This window comes from Sinohyriopsis cumingii, chromosome 10 (assembly GCF_028554795.1).
Source record: "Sinohyriopsis cumingii isolate HCF-2022 chromosome 10, ASM2855479v2, whole genome shotgun sequence".
Classification (NCBI taxonomy): Eukaryota; Metazoa; Mollusca; class Bivalvia; order Unionida; family Unionidae; genus Sinohyriopsis; species Sinohyriopsis cumingii.
Genome location: NC_142970.1, coordinates 118140858 through 118161393, shown reverse-complemented (window position 1 = coordinate 118161393; position 20536 = coordinate 118140858). Strand labels below are relative to the sequence as shown.

The window sequence follows — 20536 nt, the reverse complement described above, 5'->3', positions numbered from 1 at the left end:
TTTTAGTATGTGGGAGTGGGTTCTATCCGTATGACTAAATCGAAATCTTGCAATGACTACCTCCTCCCTACGCATAGCTCTGTAGGAAGGAATACATTCTCCTAGGGTTGGTTTAATGGCATTAAGTTTATTATTCACTGTATCATTCCATGATGCCTGCCACTTCTGACGTAAAGTCTCTTTGATACTAGGTTTAAAATCAGTATATGGTATTTTAAAATCTTATCGTTCTTAGGATAGGGCCATTTTAGCAGCCCGATTGTCATTACCTTTAATACCAACATGGCTAGGTAACCAAAGTTATACAATATTGTGCGAGGTACTCATCGTACTATATTCAACGAGAAGATAGATCAATAATGAGTTCTCCAGTTTTCTAGTTTGCAATGACTGAAGTACTGATAGGGAATTCGAGAAGATAATGCTGTTTAAAATGCGTTTATTTTCGATATACTGCTCTGATTTTAGCTAAAAAAATTCATGTGCCATTTGGTAAGCGAACTTGTGTTGTGTTTTCCACTAACCAAGTCTGCAGCAGCTGTTTCATCGTCCTTTGATCCGTCGGTATATATTCTTGTGTACTTTTTTCATTCGGAGAGAAGTTCATGATAAAAGTTGGGCTATGGAAGATGGAAGGGTTTGTCTCGGATTTTTTTCTATCGGAGATGGATGTTTTCCAAATTTTAGAAAGATTAACTTTTGTACTGTCAAGGCTGGATGCTATCGTAATGCCAAAGAAATATATGGTATTTGGTTTATTTTCGTATAAGGTTTTGTATTTGGGTTGAAAAACAGACAAAAAATCAGGGTTCAGAGGGTTTGATCTTAATTTAAGATCATAATACGCTTAAAGCATTTCTCTACGATGTGATAAAGTTGGTTCTGTTTCTTTTGCGAGGAGGCTTTCACGCGCGGATGTCTTAAATGCTTCCAGTTTTATTCCTTTATGAAGAATTGGATCAAATACGACTTTCTAGCTGAACCATAAACAACGCAAACCTAGTCCAGTTTGGAGCGAATAAACGTTCTATATAGACTGAGGATGAATTTTCCATTAGCACCCAAGTCAGTGTGCGCTACTACTTTAAGTAGATCTAGAAATTTTACGCATTTTACTTTCAAGTTCTTTAGGTGTGAAATAAATGTCAGTTTTCTGTCAAAGATAACACCTAAAAACTTTTTTTAATCAACAACTGGAATAAGTGTTCGGTCCAACGTAAGTTTAGGTTTATCATGATGTCTTCGTAACTGACAGAAATGCATTTATACCGTTTTTTATTTCCACAATTTGAATCCGTTAGTACTGGCCCACTTTTGAATCTTGTTTAAATGTTGATGTAGTTGTCTTTCAATTGTATGCATGTGCTTTGATCGATAACATATTAGAAAATCATCAACATATAACGCGCAGTCCACACCAGGAGCTAAACACATGGTGATGCTATTGAGTTTGATGGTGAAAAGTGTCACAGATAAAATACGGCACTGGGGCACACCCATCTCTTGCTCGTGCACATCTGAGAGGGTAGAGCCCACTTGTACCTTGAATTCTCTGTTTGAGAGAAAGTTTGATATGAAAGAGGGCAGACGGCCTCTTAGACCCAAATCTTGCAGGTAATTTAGTATCACGTACTTCCATGTCATGGCATCTGCCTTTTCTAAATCAAAGAAAACCGCTACTAAATGTTCTTTGTTGACAAATGCATCGCAAATAAATGTTTCCAGTGTAACCAGATGATTACTGGTGCCCCGGCCATATCGAAAGCCACTTTGGAAAGGAGAAATTAAATTGTTAGTTTCCAGGTACCATACAAGCCGAGAATTCATCATTCGTTTCATCGTTTTGCACACACAACTTGTGAGTGCAATATGTCGGTAGTTGGCAGGACTGCGCTATATATACATGGTTTGGGAACTGGTATTAATGCTGCTTCTTTCCAGATCTTATGTACATTTCCAGTAGTCCATACATAATTGAAGATTTTCAGAAGAGATGTTATTGATGATTCTGGAAGGTGTTTCAAAAACTGGTAATGTATTTCGTCAGACCCAGCGGATGTATCATGGGCCTAGTCTAAATCCTCCGTAAGCTCCAATAGTGAGAACAGTTGGTTATAAGTTTCTGAGATGTTGGATGTGAACTTTAAACTTGACTTTTCTTTTTGAGTTTTTAATCTTCGGAAGGCTTCTGAATAATAGATGATGAGCAATTTTTAGAGAATGTGTCAGCAAGAACATTTGTTATGTCACGTTTTTAACTAAAATTCTTATTGTTCAGTTTCTTATGTCGGAGAATTGTTTTCTCTTTCCGTTCTTTTTTGCTGATCGTGTCCCAAACTTTCTAAATAGAGAAACGATAGTTTAAAGAAGAAACATTTCTTCCATGATGCTCGTTTACTTTGTTTGATTGTGCGGCGTGCTTTGGCCCTGAGTATTACGATATGTACTTACGTTTTCGGGTGTCGGACGATTGTTACATTTATTCAAAGCTTGTCGGCGTTGTCTAATGGCTTCCTTACATTCCTTAGTTACCCAATGCTTTAGAGTTCTTTTACAGTTCGGTGAGGACTGGATTCCTCTGCAATCTCGGTTAAAATAGAAGTAAAATGCTGTATAGGGCCATTAGCATTGAAAACTGTATCCTCATTCAGCCTAGTTTTACAGAGTGTTTCAAAATTAGCCCAGTCGGCCTTCTTTAAACTCCATTGTGGAATTGCGTCATGAATTGCAGAGTTTATATTTACAAGGGAGACTGGAAAGTGATCACTGATGTGAAGGTCATCAGCAACCTTCCATTCATAGTCCAAACGCAGCGAATGAGATAAAAATTGTCAAATGAATGCACGTGTATGTACCCGTTCCTGGGTGTAAACATGTCGGTGTTTTGGTGTTATATAGACACAGATCGTGTCTAGAAATGAAGTCTTCAAGTTTGTGACCTTTGTCATTTATATGATTTGATCCCCATAAAATATTATGGGCATTAAAATCCTCGAGTACAACAAATGGTGCAGGATGTTGTTGAACAAGATTGTCTAATTCGTTTGGTACCAGATTAATGTTTGGTAGAAAATAAATGTAACAAAATGTAATCATTCCATGTATAGTGACGCTTATAGCAATGTCTTATTAATTTGTAATTAAAGGGTTGACGCTATGAGGGGCTCAATTGTTCTCAATAACAGAAACTCCTCCTGAGGCCCTGTCAACATTTTAGGAGTAGGTGTTGAACATGGAGTAGTTTTTAAGTGTGATGTGATCTGTATTTTCAAGAAAGTTTCCTGAAGGCATTGTACTGAAGGATTATGTTCGTTTAAAATCAGAATATCATGGTAGTTGGCTTTAAGCCCTCGAAAGTTCCATTATATGATGGTGTTCTTCATTATATGTTTCATCTGAAGATTGTGATGCTAGGTCAGGCCTTTCGCGGAGGCAATTTGTGTTGTTATATTTCTGGAGGGAGTACGGGGGTGAATATTTTGTTTGTTGGTCTTAGCTACCTTGAGCGCATGGAACGGTGTCTTCTGCATCCATGTTCAATCTCTTCAAACCTGTTATAGATTTTGATGGGGTCCTCTGACCACTTTGTTTGCTTCTTTCTATGAGATTTGTTTTTATTCTTTGGTGATTTAGCGGTTGGGTACTAAAGTAGTTTGAATAGATGCCGTGTTTTTATATGCTTGGTAATGGGGGAGGGGTTAGAGCTTGGTGTTGAATCAGGTGTATCTGTTTGTGTTTGAGCGTCCTTTGTTTTCTGATTGTTCTTCACTACAGTGGAGAAGGATGGGCCAGGATGGGCTGTATTGGCCTGAACGAGTTTTCTGGTTTCTGGATAGTGTATGTTAGATGTATATTTTACCCTCTTTATTTCCTTCTCCTGTTTCCAGGTATCACAATCTTTGGAATTGGCGTGGTGCTCCTTTCCACGGTTGACACAATGCGGAGTTGCTCTACAATCAGATTCCTGTTGATAATTGTCTCCGCATCGGCCACATATTTGGCTTTTTGAGCAACGGTCTTCGTTTGGCCGTAATTTTGACAGTTAGAGCAGCGAAGGGGGTTTGCAATGTAGATCTCGACTTCACTTGCAAAAAGACAACTTTTACCACTTTGGGTACAGCTGGTTTGTTGGATGTGAGGACAATGGTGTTGGTGTCCTGCATACTGTTATTACGTCTAATACGTATTCTTCGGACTGCAGTGACACCTTCAATTTTCATTCCTTTAATAATATATATGTCGCTGAATCCAGTTAAGTCAGGACAGCGAATCCCGTCTTTGGACGTATTGAGTGTGGAGTGAGTGAATGAGGTCGCCGGGATATCGAAAGTTTTAATTTTCATTGTATTTTCGGTCTGACTTCGTCGCCCACACTCAACAAGAAGGCAACCCGATTTCAATTTTTTCACACTTTTTGGTTGTGCTGTTGTTCCCGTAATAGTCTTTTCAATAACAAAGGGAGAGAGTGCGGAAAGTGGTTTTGTGGCATCTTTCGAGTATATAACCATGAAGCGTGGAAATGATTCCATACTACATGGTTCGTCATCCAAGTCAGGTAGAGTTTTGGTTCGTTTGTTTTGATTTTTTTTAAAAATATCCATGTTAGTTTATTTAAAAGTCAGCACCCGAGCTCCCCGCCCACCATGGAGCCCAACAAGAGGACACTTTTCAAGTGCCAGGGATATACTCAGTAGATAAAATTACCTATGATTGGCCCGTGAAGCCACCTCCTATTAGGGTCGGTAAAATTACCTCGTGATTGGCCCGTTAAACCACCGCCTTCTAAGGGTTGGGAAAGGGAAAGCTAAATGGATAGACTGTAGGGGGCAACGGTATTATCAAGAGAGAAACAAGAAGAAAGATAACGAAGATGAACGAGTAAATGAAGACATCCTAAGGCTTGACGTGACCAGCCGATTTGTCGAGGCCTGGCCCATCCTGACCACCCACCCGTCTAGAAGAAGTAGAGGCCAAAGTAGTGTATTTCATCGGAAACAACTACCATAGTTCTTTCCTCCCCCAACACCGGACGCAACCCATGGCAAACTAGTTGCCTCTTCTTAGTCGCATCTTACGACACGTAGTGAGGACACATCGGTCCAATACTACAACCCCGGACCCGCAGGGGGGCTTTGGTCCAAAGTATACGAATTGTCTGCCAACATAAATGGGTAAGTAAAATCCTAATATGTCCGTTCAATTACCCATACTGTTAGGTTTAGTATGATTTGTCTGAGAACAAAACATCTACCTTACTTTCCCTGGCACTGTGTAAATACGTCCGTTCACCACGCTTTCACGCTAATCGTACCAATCCTCCGATTTTTACCCATTTAAGAGAAATATTAAATTAATTGTAATATGCCATGTTACACAGTCAGCACAGCGGTTGGGTGTATATTTAACACCGTCACTGTATCCGGTATTTGTCATATTCACATTCTTTAAGATGATTAAGAACACAAACTCGTCTTCTTAGGTATTTAATTAGAAAGCAGCCCTCATTTTGCAAAATGGAAATGCTTATCAGTTTGTTTTTATTAGCAATGCATAATGATTTATAATATCAGAAAACTATTGGCATAGTTTTCATAGAAAGGAAACAGGTTGCCACATCTAGGGCTGTGCCAGATCCTTTCTTCCTACTCTCCAGTATATAAATAGTGTGCTGCATGCTTTATTATGCTTGAGACATATTACTTTATTTATATTTGGAGCTCTAAATTTCCTACTTGGTATTTTTTTGCATTTGAGACTGCCAGTCTGCATTATCAGATCATGACCGACTTATACATGCAAAACTATATCAGGCTCGAACCTGGTCTCGAACAAACAACCTCTGTTTTACGAGAATCTTTCCTTGAACGTTTCGACCTCTCTCTCTCTCGGTTAATTAACACTACATAAAAGCTCTTTGTAATGCCAAAGACAAAAATGACATCGAAAGCCCCAACTGTTCTTGATCACAAAGAGAAATTTAAAAATGGATCGTAGTGCCCTGCTCTTGACTTTAGCGTAAAATATTTCCAGATGCATCCTCCCAGCATATGTAATGATTATATGCAATAATTTCTCATTACAAAAGCGAGAGAAGATTTTATATCACATTCATATTACTAGCTCAACATGAACCATATTGCATCATTATACTGGCTTTAGTAAAGCGTTTGCATGTATATGCTTAAAAGATGAGAAAGCTTTCATTTGGACTGGTTCCATCTAATAATTCACTAGTGTCCTCATTGTTCTTGTACATGTATAAGCGCAACTGTTTTTAACGGAATGTGACATCATATTTCTGCTGAGCTTTCTGACGTTGTGTGAATTGTAATATTGTAATTACGAGGTTATTGTCATTAGTCAAGTTCTCTCTTATAAAACATGATCGTAAAGATGTAAAATTCAAGTAGATGTTACAATATAAACTTAGAACCTCAAATGTGATACATTAAGACACATACGGAATATGCGGGTAAAATTATCTTATCCGATGACGGGATTAACTGCAACTATACATGTTGGTTGAAACTTTATTAGCGCTTCAATCAGCCAAAGATATGACAGCAGAGGCAGTGGTGTTCGAAATAGGATATTTGTGTAAGTAGTATAACGGGTTGTGGTAAGAGGAAGTTTCTCTGGCGCCGGCCCTGGCTATATGTTACCAAGGACAAAAACCCAAATTTTTTAGGTACGCTCGGTTTCTGCTTGTTTTGGTTTCCAAGGGAACAAAAGGACGCGTAGTTCTATCCTCAGCTGTCACACCTTACAAATCGAGAAACCATAAATTCATCAAACAGTTGTATCAATTATTTTCCTAACCAGGAGACTTTTATCGGTATAAGATAACCAATCAGCCTACAGTTATGCCAATACAGAAGATGCTTACCACAAATTCCTATTTAGATTAACAATTAGTTCTTATTCAGGGGAGTTAAACCCTAGTACCAATACCGTTAAATTGGTCTTGCGGTTTCTCCCATTACAATTAAAGATTTTAAATTAACCATATAGATATAATTACGTATATTGAACAGTCAATGACTCACAATTCCCTCTTTTTGTAGTTTGTAAGCATATAATTATTGAGGGTATATTCCTTATATTCGTTTTCAACTGTACGTTGATCTAACTCCTTTCTATAACTATTTTTCTCGGACTGCAGCGTTATTTAAGGTAACCTGACGATGTATCTGGTTAATTATTCATCATCATCATCATTGGCGACTCAGTCTCGAGAGACCATGCGAATAGCGCCCTTCGGGTGTTTTATGTCTCTGATGTGTTGGCATCATCTGCTGTGGCTGTGCATGCTTATACGTGAGTGACAGTTCCTATTGAAGTAGGTGCAGACATACTGGGAAGTCTGAGTTACTGTGGTGGCTGCCGCGTTCTTCTTTCTCTGACGTTTCGCCTACGCCAACTGGCCTCTCTTCGCATCAGCGACTGATGTGCCTTTGTTTACCGTCAGTCTCCAGGTGCCTCGGTTCTCGGCCAGCTCTTCCCAGCCATCGGGTGAAATGTTGCATGCCTTCATGTTCCTCTTGCATGCATCCTTGAAACGGAGTGAGGGGCGGCCGCCTCTTCTCATGCCAGTGGCCAGCTGTCCATATATGATGTCCTTTGGCAGCCTTCCATCCTCCATGCGTCGAACGTGTCTCAGCCATCGAAGACCGCGTTTGCCCAGCAGGGAGTAAATGCTGCGGGTATTTGCACGCTGCAGGATTTCGCTGTATGGAACACGGTCTTGCCAGCTGATTTTCAGGATGCGTTTTAGACACCGTATATGGAAGGAGTTGAGCCGGCGCTCTTGCCTCATGTACTCCAGGTCTCACTTCCATATAGAAGAGTGCTGAAAATGCAGGCCGGGTAGACTTGGACCTTGATGTGCTCTGTCAGCGCCTTGTTTTTCCACACCCTCTTCGTTAGTCGTGTCATGGTGGTGTTTGCCTTTCCAAGCCTTCTGTCCAGCTCCATATCAAGCGAAAGAGTGTTGCTGATGGTTGACCCCAGGTAGGTAAAGTTGTTGACTGCTTCCAGGGTGACACCACTGATTTTGATGGAAGGGGCAATGGTGGTATGTAACACGCTGACATTTGTTTTTTCCAAGCTGATGGTGAGACCAAACTGCATGTAGGCATCAGCAAAACGGTCTCCCAGTCTCTGGGGGGCTTCCTCGGTGTGGGTCACAAGAGCTGCGTCATCTGCAAAAAGCATCTCCCTGATGAGCACAGCTCTCACTTTGGTCTTTGAGCGCAGTCATGCCAGGTTGAACAGCCTCACATGGGACCTGGTGTGTTGATATATGCCATCCGTGGACAAGGCGAAGGCGTAGGACAGTTTCAGGGAGAAGAAGATCCCTAAAAGTGTTGGTGACAGCACGCAGCCCTGTTTCACGCCGCTGTTAATTGGGAAGGAGGTTGAGGAGGATCCATCAAACAGGACTGTTCCCTTCATATCTGCATGGAAATAGATTATCATGCAAAGGAGGGGGTTTTTTTTGGAGGGGGGGGGGGCAACCGATCTTACCGAGAAGTTCAAAAAAGGTCCTTCCTGCTGATCAAGTCAAATACCTTGGTGAAGTCGATGAACATCATGTAGAGTGGTTGACCTTGCTCTCTGATCTTCTCTTGGAGTTGTCGTAGGGAGAAGATCATGTATGTCATCGACCTGCCTGTTTGAAGCCGCACTGGGATTCCGGGTACACACGGTCCGCCAGAAACTGCGGCCTGTACAGTATGATGCGTGCGTACACTTTACCAGCGATGCTCAGGAGCGAGATCCCTCTGTAATTATTAGTCACTGTGGTCGCCCTTGTTTTTGTAAAGGTTCACAATTGTGGCATCGCACATGTCTTGGGGGACTGCTCCTTCCTCCCAGCAGAGGCAAAGTAGCTCATGCAGTGGTTTAAGCAATGTTGGTTTCCCACGTTTGATAGCTTCAGGCGGGATGCTGTCACTACCTGGTGCTTTGTCGTTTGGGAAGGAGTCGATTGCTTTGTTGAGCTCATCTAAGGTTGGCACTTTGTCGAGATCTTCCATGATGGGCAGATTCTTTATGCTGCTGAGGGCTGCATCGGTGACTGACGTTTCTCGGGAGTATAGCTCTGAGTAGTGCTCCACCCGTCAGGCTATCTGTTGCCTATGGTCTGTGATCTTCTCTCCCATCAGAGATTTCAGTGGAGCGACCCCTTTCACTGTAGGGCATAGAGCCTTCTTGATGCCACTGTACATACCTTGGATGTTTCCGGACTCGGCTCTGCGCTGGATCCCTTCACACAGTTGTTGCCAGTACTCGTTCGCACACTGTCTAGCGATGCGTTGGGTGTTGCTTTGGGTACTTCTTATAACAGAAGGCTTTTCGTTTCTCTTCGATTTGTGGTTCCATCCTTGATAGGTGTGCGTTGAGCCAGTCCTGGCTGGGTTGTTTCTTCTTGCCAGACGTGGACATAGCTGTATTGTAGATAGCACTCTTCATGGCGTTCCATTTGGCTGTAGCATTGTGCTCATGCAGTTCTCGGAAAGCCTTGTCTAATGCAGACACATAACCTTCCACCTTGGTGGCGACTGGCATCTGCGCAGTGTTTATGCGAGGACGTTCTTTTGGTTTTGAGCGGTGTAATGTTTTGTAGCTGTAGTCGCACTCTGCTGCTCACGAGGGCATGGTCGGAGTCGCAGTCTGCACTGTGGTAGGTTCTGGTGGAGAGGATGTTTCCATTACACTTTGTGTTGTGGCTTACACTTGAAGAAGGTGTTTGTGACGCACAGGCCATGGTAGGCATAGCTCCAGCATTCTCTGACCGTTTTCGTTGGTCTTTCCAGTGCCATGATATCCAAGGCAGGTAGGCCATGACTCGTGTTCCGCACCTACTCTGGCATTAACGTCCCCGAGGTGGAATAGTCGTTTGTGTTTGGGGCATCCATTGAGTCTTCTGACGACGTGAGGGTGGTGGGCGTAGACACTGATGATGTTGACAGGACCTGCAGCAGTGGTGAGGCGGATGGACAAGAGACGCTCAGTGCCCTCTGTCGGTGGTTCAACCGAGGCCAGGAGATTGTTTTTTATGGCGAATCCCACTCCGTGCTGGCGGGGCTCCTCGGGTTCTCGACCCTTCCAGAAGAAGGTGAAGTTTTCCTTTTTGATGCGAGCCTGGTTTCCTGGAGGGCAGCTATGCTGATATTTAGTCTGGTGAGTTCTCTATCAATCATGACCGTCTTTCTGTTGTCGTTCACTTCTCTGAGGTCGTCGGAGATGCCTGTACACATGGTGTGCACATTCCAGCTTCCAAATCGAAGAGCTGGAGTCTTCTTTATTGGTTTCTTGTTTCTTTTGTCTGGTGTGGAAAATTACCGTCTGCTTGTCATGCTGAGCAACACAATGAGCTTCAGACACCCACTGGAGCAGGCAGACGATGACGGGTCAGCACCTTATTGACCGGGGACTGCCCGTCTTGAGGCGGGCGATAGTCGGCCAGCGGGACACGATGATCCCTCCAACCGTCAAAGCTGACCCGTGGCGCTCCTTCCCAACGCCAATCGGGTGGGGCTTATAACACTGGTCAACAGTGAAATCATTACTGACTTGAAAAGGCCCTAATCTGTAGTATTTTGGTGTGCCGAACACGAATATAACCGTGAAAAATTTGTATTGGCTCTCGTTTTGAAGATATTCATATACCTCATTTTCTATGTTTCACTGTGTAAATTTCTCCAGTAGGACTGCAGCAACATCCGGATTATGATGTAACATTGCATAATACCATCATGCTCACATCATCCACAGTTGATTGCATCATTTTCTGATGCAATGCAATACTAATGCCATGCGGCTGCTGAAGTAAGTTGACGTCAGCAGTGTACTATACATGTGTAGGCCTATTATACTAATGCCAGGCGGCTGCTGAAGCTGACGTAAGCAGTGTACTATATAAAGCCCAATCAGATAGGTTCAGCATTTAAAATATTTTAGACGTTGTGCGAGACAGTTCAAGCTACTGTTACATAAAACTTATTATTTTATCCATTTACGTACAATAAAGAACAGTAATGCCTCGAAAGTGTGTTAATACCGCGGACAATTTTTGCTATATTTGTGGGGAAGTGACATTTGCCAACCAGAAGAAAAGTATCAATTCTCAAGTGAAGAAGGCATATCATCTTTACTTCGGATGCAAGGTTGGTGACCAAGACAAGCCTTGGGCTCCGCATATATGCTGTGCTACATGTACAACACAGCTTTCACAGTGGTTGAATTGCAAAAGGTCATCAATGCCGTTTGCAGTCCCAATGGTGTGGAGAGAGCCAAGCAACCACCTAAATGACTGTTACTTCTGCTTGGTTCCTCCTCTTTCCGGCGGAATAACGAAGCGAAAGAAGTCGAGAATAGTCTACCCAAACATTCCGTCTGCATTGAGACCAGTTCCACATGGTGAGGGACTTCCTATTCCAGAACCTCCAGCAGAATATTCTCTTGATTCATCTGACGAAGACAAAGGTGAGTCGACCTGTTCTTCTCCTGGTCCATCAGCATGCAGTGATCCAGATTTTCACTGTGGTGCATCATCAACCCCACACAGAATAACACAGGAAGAACTAAATGACCTGATTCGTGATTTGGACTTATCAACGAACAAGGCAGAATTGCTAGGATCAAGACTCCAACAATGGAATCTTCTAGAAGAAGATGTCACAATTACTGCATATCGAAAGCGCCACCAGCAATTGGAGCCTTTCTTCAGAAAGGAAAGTAATCTGATATTCTGTTCCGATATTGAGGGCCTCATGAATGCTTTAAAAATCACTCATGACCCACAAGAATGGAGACTATTTGTGGACTCTTCGAAACTGAGTCTCAAGGCTGTGCTTTTGCACAATGGAAACATTCTTCCATCTATTCCAGTAGCGTATGCTGTCCACATGAAAGAGACATACGATAACTTAAGGCAGCTACTGAATTCCATTGAGTATAACAAGTACAGCTGGCACCTCTGTGGTGATTTGAAGGTAGTTGCCCTTTTAATGGGACTGCAGCAAGGATATACAAAATACATGTGTTTCTTATGCGAGTGGGATAGCCGAGCAAGGGAAATGCACTACATGAGGAAGGAATGGACTCACAGGCAGAATGTAGCCATTGGAGAGAAGAATATCCAACACCCAGCTCTGGTTGAGGCTCAGAAAATCTTGCTACCACCCCTTCACATCAAACTAGGTTTGATGAAGAACTTCGTGAAAGCCATTGACCGGACTTTGCCAGCATTCCGATACCTGCATGAAAAATTCCCTCGACTCAGCGAAGCAAAGATTAAAGAGGGAGTTTTTGTGGGTCCTCATATTCGAGAGCTTTTCAAAGATGACCGGTTCAACAACTTGCTGGAAGGTGACGCGAAACAAGCATGGAATGCTTTTCGCCTAGTTTCTACAAACTTCCTCGGAAATGTTAGGGCAGAAAACTATAAGGAACTAGTAGAAGACATGTTGATGAAGTATAAGAAACTTGGCTGCAATATGTCTCTAAAGATTCACTTCCTTCATTCCCATTTGGATTTCTTTCCTAGCAACTGTGGTATTGTTAGTGATGAACACGGCGAACGTTTTCATCAAGATATCGCAACAATGGAACAAAGATACCAGGGAAAATGGTCCACTACAATGCTGGCTGACTGCTGCTGGACATTCCTCAGAGATGCTCCCGAACAGCTGTACAAGAGACAGGCGAAGAAATCTAAGATGTAGTCAATGACTTGATTTTTTATAGGTAGGCTATTACAGTTGACCTTTTACTATTGGAATGCATTTCGTTATGTAAACATTAATTTCTTGCAGATTACAAAAAAACTAGAGCCAATTTTGCAATTTGACTGTCATATTCGTGTTCAGCACATAAAAATTGATAAGAATTGACTAATTTTATTTCAGTAACATGACTTTTGTAAAAATTTGTTGTCCAGTGTTACAAAAAAACTAGAGCCAATTTTGCAATTTGACTGTCATATTCGTGTTCAGCACATAAAAATTGATAAGAATTGACTAATTTTATTTCAGTAACATGACTTTTGTAAAAATTTGTTGTCCAGTGTAACCCGTAAACTGCCAGCTTCCGTGTTGTTTCCTCACTCAGTATCGTGACTGGAGTGTCCTCTCAAGGGCACAAGCCTGGGCGTGGAGTATGGAGATCCTGGGCTGCGCAGACGTCAGGCCCCCACCCCCTCGTACTTGCTGGTGGGGTCCAAAGGAATGCTGTGCAGGACATTTGGCACCAGTTTGGATGCAGGAGCTGCCGGAAGGAAGTCATAGTCGACACCAGTTCCATTGGGGCTCCACTCCGTATTTTCTGTCTGGGTTTACTCCCGTAGCCTTTCCTTCTTCTGAAGATATCCACAAGGCAATGGAGCCATCATCCAATGGATGGATGCGACTTGGTGGGTTTTGAATCAGAGTTTCCTTCTCGTAGATGAACTGCCTGACAAGGCTAACAAGCTTCATCTGCCCGGGTTTGGAGTCAGACTTTCCCTTCTCTTAGACTGGTTGCCTGCCAAGGCTAACGAGCTCAGTCTGCCCACCCAGTTATACCGCTGGGCACTCGGTCGCGCCACACGGCAGGCTCAGTCAAAACAAGGGGCCCCACGTGAAGGTGCTTCTGTGGACACAATAGTGTCGGAGAGGCCATATGCAAGTAACCTCCTGCCCAGCAGAGCGAGACAGTGATCCTGCGGCGATCACTACACCTGGAAAGGAGAGGCTATGAGAGACGCTTCAAATTCCTTTGACAAGCGGGACGTCAGGCCCAGGATTAGCACACACCCCCCCCCCCATATTCACTAATTATTCACTAAAGTATTAATTGCTAACTTTAAAAAAAAGTTCTTTCTTGTTTATCTATTAATTTGAAAATAAATAATTTATATATTGATCTTTCTTTCTATCCACTTTCATCGAGTATCCAAATCTGAGTTTGTAATAGTACAGCGCACCGGTACTTGCAGCGTCACAAACTGTGCTTCTGACGGTCTTTATTGTTTACCCCTTTTTCTCTTTATATCTAAAAGATATCATGGCTCACAATCTTGCACAAATCTCGACATTTAAGTTAGAATTCATAATATCAATCACATTTCCACATAAGTATGAGCTCGGTTTGTTGTTATACAGGCTAGACAAAAAGAATAGTTCTACCCTAACCATGTTACAGCAGCTATGTTTTTTTTTGGATGCGTTATCATACTCCCGCATCAATGGTATAACTACCGGTGTAAAACGCTGGTGATTGTTATTTTGCTTTATTAGGCTTCAAAAGACCCAGAGTTTCTTCAGTTCCACTAATTTTGTAGATATAATAGAACTCATATGTTTAGTGCAGATCATACTAACATAATTCATTACAATACGATAATATTTTAATGTTTGAAAGTATGCTGGAGATGTAACTAAAAGGAATTGTAAGATACTGTATACAGCTGATAACAAGTACGTTGGGATTGAAAACAGTCCTCAGCTGATCAACCAATCTTATATAAAAAAGCCAGAAAACAGTGCGAAACACTTTAAAGACAACCAGTATGATATCTAAATGACATTATATGTCTGTTATGCTAGATGAAGACCGGTAGTCAAGTGTATGTGTGATTTGGATTTTAACGTAACTTTAACGATGTTTCAGTCCTATTGCTATAATGTCTGCAATGTGACAATTTATAGTAATGTCTAGCACTGGGACATCTTGCCTCAGACATGTAGCATATATCCCACCCAGTCATATTATCCTGACGCCAGGCCGACCAGTACTAACACTAACCTCTTAATGCTGAGCGCCAAGCGAGGCAGCTGTAAGTACCATTTCTGTAAGCCTTTGGTATGATTCGGCCGGGGATCGAATCCACGATCTCTCGCATCCAAAGTGGACGCTCTAACCGTTAAGCCACCGGTGTGGTCCAGACAGGTAATTAAGTATATTTGAATACATAAATGTATTCATGAACCATACATAACGATACTATTTTCGTACAAATGAATGTCTGACATGATTTATATGAAGTTTATATTGCATGTATCAAACAATACTTTTACATTCGCACTCGCCATTTTCTACTTCAAAATGTATCATTTCTTTAATATAACATTGAAGCCACAAGCATTTATTACATCAATTACAACAAATTTCGCATCCTTCGACTGATATGGTAATGAAACAATTATATTAGTGTGTTCTATTGTTCATGTATCTTATTAGTGATAGTGAGTTTAATTTAGATTTAGATTACTTATTATTATTAATCGCATGCAGGGTATCTGGCGGATATGGATATTTCGAAACAATATGGATAAGAGGCTGTCGCTTTTTAAAAGACTTGTTCTCATTTCTATTTTATATATAACTGATTTGACAAGGTTAAGAGATTTAATAATATTGTAGATACCTTCCTTATTCATGAATTGAAACGTGTCTCTTTCATCTAGGGAGTCAGCTTCAGAAAGATGTAAAAATATACAATACCTTTTGTCAGAAGTGGGAGGGATTTCAATCGCCTGCCATAATTGTTTTAATATGATTACATGAGGAGTTGTTTGTTTCCGTTAATAGTCTCTTTAATTATTTTATGCAACATCCCTATACATTTATCATGTAAAAAAATAGGTCATGTAATCAATAAATAAAATTACATTTAATAATAAAATATTGTCAAGATGTTGCTTTCGAAGAACCGTTTTCAGAAGCAGAATGAAATTAATAGAATAAAAAGAAATTTTTCTATCCGTTTCATAAACGTCTACACATTTACAGTTCAACAGAGGTATGCTTCTATATATTCACAGGTACAAATCGTACAAAACAGAACACGAACCAGAGTTGTAATAACATACTGTTATGTAGGGATTATCAACATCTATATTTGTATGCACATCAACGTGTGAATACATAAATACATACAGATGCTGCAAACATGATTCTCCAAATCACAACTTTATTACATTTACTATTAATATATGCTGTTTTAACGTAACTTAAGTTTATGAAAACACATTTAAACATTATACGATCAATTCAAACAAAATACATAATTTAAAAAAATCAAAATATAAAACCTTGCACGAAATGAATGGACGAAAGACGTTTAGGAGAACAAAGTACGTTTTTGATTTGACAATGCATTGAAGGAGCATCAGTAAACATGGACAAGTTTACAAATAGAATCCAACAATGAACACTCATGCACATTTACCGTAGAAACTCCACTTATATGAAATCTTTCTCATCGTCTGCTATAAGACTTCAGTCTTTTTAACGTAGTTTTAACAATTGTTCAATCATATCGCTGCGGCGTCTGCTGTGTGGCAGTTGATAGCTATGCCTAGCATTGGGCCATCATGCTACAGACATGTAACATGATGTCCCACCCAGCCATTATCCTGGCACCAGACCTACCAGTCATAATACAAACCTGCATATTAATGCTAACCGCCTAGTGTGTGTTCAAACCCAGGCAGTCATATTAAAGACTTTAAAAAAATGGTACTATGACTCGGCCTGGGTTTTTGAATACACGACCTCCTGAATCCGAGGTGGACACCGCAACCACTAGGCTACTGGAGCGGTGATACTAATTTCTTAGGTGATATATAGTCCTTAGACAAGATAATTGGTACAAACTAATCTAGGTACACTGTTATGTATCAACGTTTGATTTGTTTTTGTGGTTTTATTTTGTTTTTAATCTTTAGTTGTAGTTATTTCTTTACACTGATTGATTGCACTATTTCTCCTATGTTTATGGTAAACGTACATATCTTATAGACTACTTTCGAACAATATCTGGAATTGTGTCTCAGAATCAATGCGTTTGACCATTCGATATTCAACAAAGCTGTCAAGCAGTTTTTGTTCTTCGAACTGTTTGTCAGTGAAAACTAATAGAGACACTAAATCATCCAACGTTTTCGCGATGAACCCTAAATGGAAAACCAGGTGATAGTGCACACTGTTGATATCGGTTCCATAGAGATCCAACTTGTATACGGATCTTGGCCGACAAACCTTAAAGAACGTTCCAATTGATAGGAGGCCAGAAGCAATTCCATCATTCATTTTGACGTCTGTAGCACAGGCTATGTTCTTTGCATCAATTAGGTCGAGATTCGAATGAAGCAATCGATACGGGACCCAGTCAACGATCATTCTGTCTTCAGGAAATAGGTATTTTCGGATAACCTCTGTATCCAAGTATGCTGCCACTCCATGAATTGATATATTCCTGTCGGGAACGCTATTAAGCAATTCTGAGCATCTGCTGAGCTGAGCTGGCAACACCATATACATGAAAATGTTCTGAAGAAAAACAAAAGAGGAATTCTGCAGAACAGGTTCTCAAAGTTACTTATTACTAAATGAACCCGTGATTAAAGGAATATCTCTCTCTTTCTCCACGTTAAATGGTCTCGTCTATTTCTATTATGAAAAGGTGATGTAACGGTTAAATGTCACAGCGTACTTGTACACTGTTTAGGCAATTATATTCATACTTTTACATAAAGATTAGAAACTCTTCATTCAGAGTATATGAGAAACACTGCAGAGTGTTGATGAAAATGGAGACAGGGTAAACAATGGCGTATATGGAATTAGGAGATCAAACAGTCCAAAAATGCAAAATTTGAAAGTTAGATACACAACAGAAATATGGCTGAAATACTGGATGAATGAATGAATGTATGACAGCATGTATTACCCCAAACCCAATTTGATTCCAGATCTAAATATATCTACTAAATTCTGATAATCTGACCCAAAAACATCAATTCTTGGGCAAGAATGAGTACCGCATAATGATGGCAATTATTACATAGTACTTGTCAAATGATATAAAGAAGTTGCGTCATGCTTTGTGCGTTGTACAATTTAATTTAGGCTTGATTATATTTTTTAGAGTAGTCAGTGCATACACTTTCACAGTCTGATGTGAAGGTGATCATTGTTTACGCATAGCAACGTTTACATTATTGACAACTAAACGTATTAGTAGAAAATATCGGAGGGTAAGCATTGTCCTTAACTCTTCTGTTTTCTGTTTTCGCAGCATAATTTGTAAACATTTCAATTTATAAAGAGACAGAGTGAGCTGGTTTGATATCCGATATTTGAGAATTTGGAATGCTGGAGTTCTCGAGCTTTCTAAAGCTTTTCAGAATGACAATAATGTTTCTGAATGTCAGCTTCAACGCAATACTGTTTTCCTTTCCTGTAAGTAGAGCTCAAGACTTTCCAGTTATGCTAATTATTTGAATAATTGATATTTGAGTTTACGTTTTACATTTGATTTCTTTATTTAATATTATCAGCACAATTTAAATGTTTTTTGAATTCAGATATTCAGTTATAACTTACCCGTGTCAAAATCAAAGTGTTTGTTTTCCTGAACGAATCAGTTTGTACTTTGAGATTCACATTTAAAACTGCCGTTGATATTCTTTGTAGATTGTATCGTTTGATTGCTTCCTCTGTAACGCGCTGGTTAAGAAGTTTGTAATATCCCTTTCCCTGAAACTTTGGGCTAATTCTACCAGCCCTATAGACAAGGGTTTCTCCACCATCGATCACAAACCCGCACAGATATCCTAACTGGAATGAAAAATTAAATATATAACGCAATATTACATGCATTTATAAAATAGTCATATTTCGGAATGCAAAAAATAACGTTTGCAGCAGGCAAACCCTTAGAAGTTAGATAAAGAAAATACCTTTGGATATGAAATAGAGTCGCCATATTATTATCAAAGGAATATCCTTCTGTTAGGAACATTGGGGTTATTTGAGAGTTAATTAACAATACTGTTAAATGAATGTAAGCGTCCCTTGAATTAATATTTGATAGTGTTGAGAACTTTCTTCATTTTAGTTAAAACACTTTGCTTCACTTTCATTCTGCTAAATAAATGTACACCTAAAATTGCAGCAAGAGCAAGAGAGAGAGAGAGAGAGAGAGAGAGACAGACAGACAGACAGACAGAGAAAGAGAAAAGTCTACAATTTCTCCATCGAGGGTAATCACAAATGGAATCGCTACAGTACATTGTAGGAAAAAAATCATAGTAGGCTGGAAGATAGTCACGTCCATCGTAAACATTGTCATTCAACGCCAGAACATCGCCTTTGTCTTCTGTTGTTGCCAATCGAATCTCCATGGTGAATCAACCTAAAACAGCAAAGTTATATAACTTCTACATGCCAAACTGAATGTGACCCAGGACTTGTGTCGTGTACCGATGTGCGTGTTTGTGATGAGTGAGTAAGCAAGTGAGTGAGCGATCGTGGTGCATGATTCCCGTGCTTCATGAGTATTTAAATCAATTCCCCGCCAAAGTAACAACAGCTTTTGACATTCCTACTCTAGATCTTAAGGCGAACACCACCATGAGCAGTACCACTTGTGATGATGCAAAGCATGTCTTGCATGCAAGTGATTGAATAAAATTTGGAAAAATTATACCCTTCAAGTCTGGCTTATTTGGTACCATTTCATCCCATAATAAATCCCACAATTGACAAGCTAGTGTTATCATTTCCACCCGAAATAATAAACTCACATTTCAGTATCTTTACTGCATTACTATGTAGCGTCACGAACTATGTAAGCGTTTGTTTTCTACCAGGTGATTGGCTGTAATATGTCATGTCATACTGTTCTGAAAAATACGCACTAGTACCTTATGGGGATTGCTTGTCGGTCTGCGTCGGCTTTCACTGTATTTAAGGTCAAGCTTTGTCTGTATTTACTGTATAATAATAACAATAAAATGCAGAAAAAACATGGTTCAGTTGCAAATGACAAGGTTAAATAAAGGCAGATTTTGACCTTGAAAAAAGTTGTTGTTGTTGGGGTTAATGCCATTTTTCAGCACACAATAGGCTATGTATGGTGGCCAGTATTAATGGTGGAGGAAGAACCCGGGAAAACTCCGGAAGGAACCAGCGACCTACCCTTCAAAAAAGTGATGCATTAAAGTGCCTCTAGAGCATGTGGTATGGATATACCGCAATCACTCTGCTTCCAATGCAATATATAAACATAATATTATGAAAAACGGGGGGAAAATATAGTAATTATGTCCCGAAAGGGGGGTTTCAAATCCTCACATTTCAGCATCTTTAAAGTCAAGTAAAAACAGTCCAATCAAGAACATATTTGATTGTTTGATCGAGACACCTATCGAAGAGACTTTTTAAAGCATACAAATCATATGCAAATTCCATAAGTGTGTTTGTTAATCTCTAACGAAAAGAAAGATGCGAGATGATTTTAAATGCGGGCCTAAAGAACATACGGTTTCCTTTTTTCACGTTTTTCACGCACAGCTGTGCACGTTTTTAAAGATATATTTGCAGTGTCATGTGTATAGCTTAGTTTTTAATTTGATTTGCCTTGCTGATTATAGTGTTTCCCCAATGGTCATAAAATATATTGGGTATTATACACAGAAAATGACACTTTACTCAACTATCTCATAATCAAAAGGGCCCCTTCTTTAATTGTACATTGTTGCTG

The 20536-nt window shown here is 40.3% G+C and overlaps 1 protein-coding gene and 1 pseudogene across 2 annotated transcripts in view; both read right to left on the bottom strand.

Annotated features, from left to right (window-relative positions):
* Nucleotides 1-20536, bottom strand: part of LOC149791093 (histidine N-acetyltransferase-like) — a 76612-nt gene that overhangs the window by 38003 nt on the left and 18073 nt on the right. The gene's annotated exons all lie outside the window — the stretch shown is intronic.
* LOC149791094 (histidine N-acetyltransferase-like) lies at nucleotides 14380-19180 on the bottom strand (annotated as a pseudogene). The gene is made up of 3 exons (XR_016423924.1): nucleotides 19019-19180; nucleotides 18376-18609; nucleotides 14380-17319 (listed from the first exon to the last, which is right to left on the bottom strand). The product of XR_016423924.1 is annotated as a histidine N-acetyltransferase-like (transcript).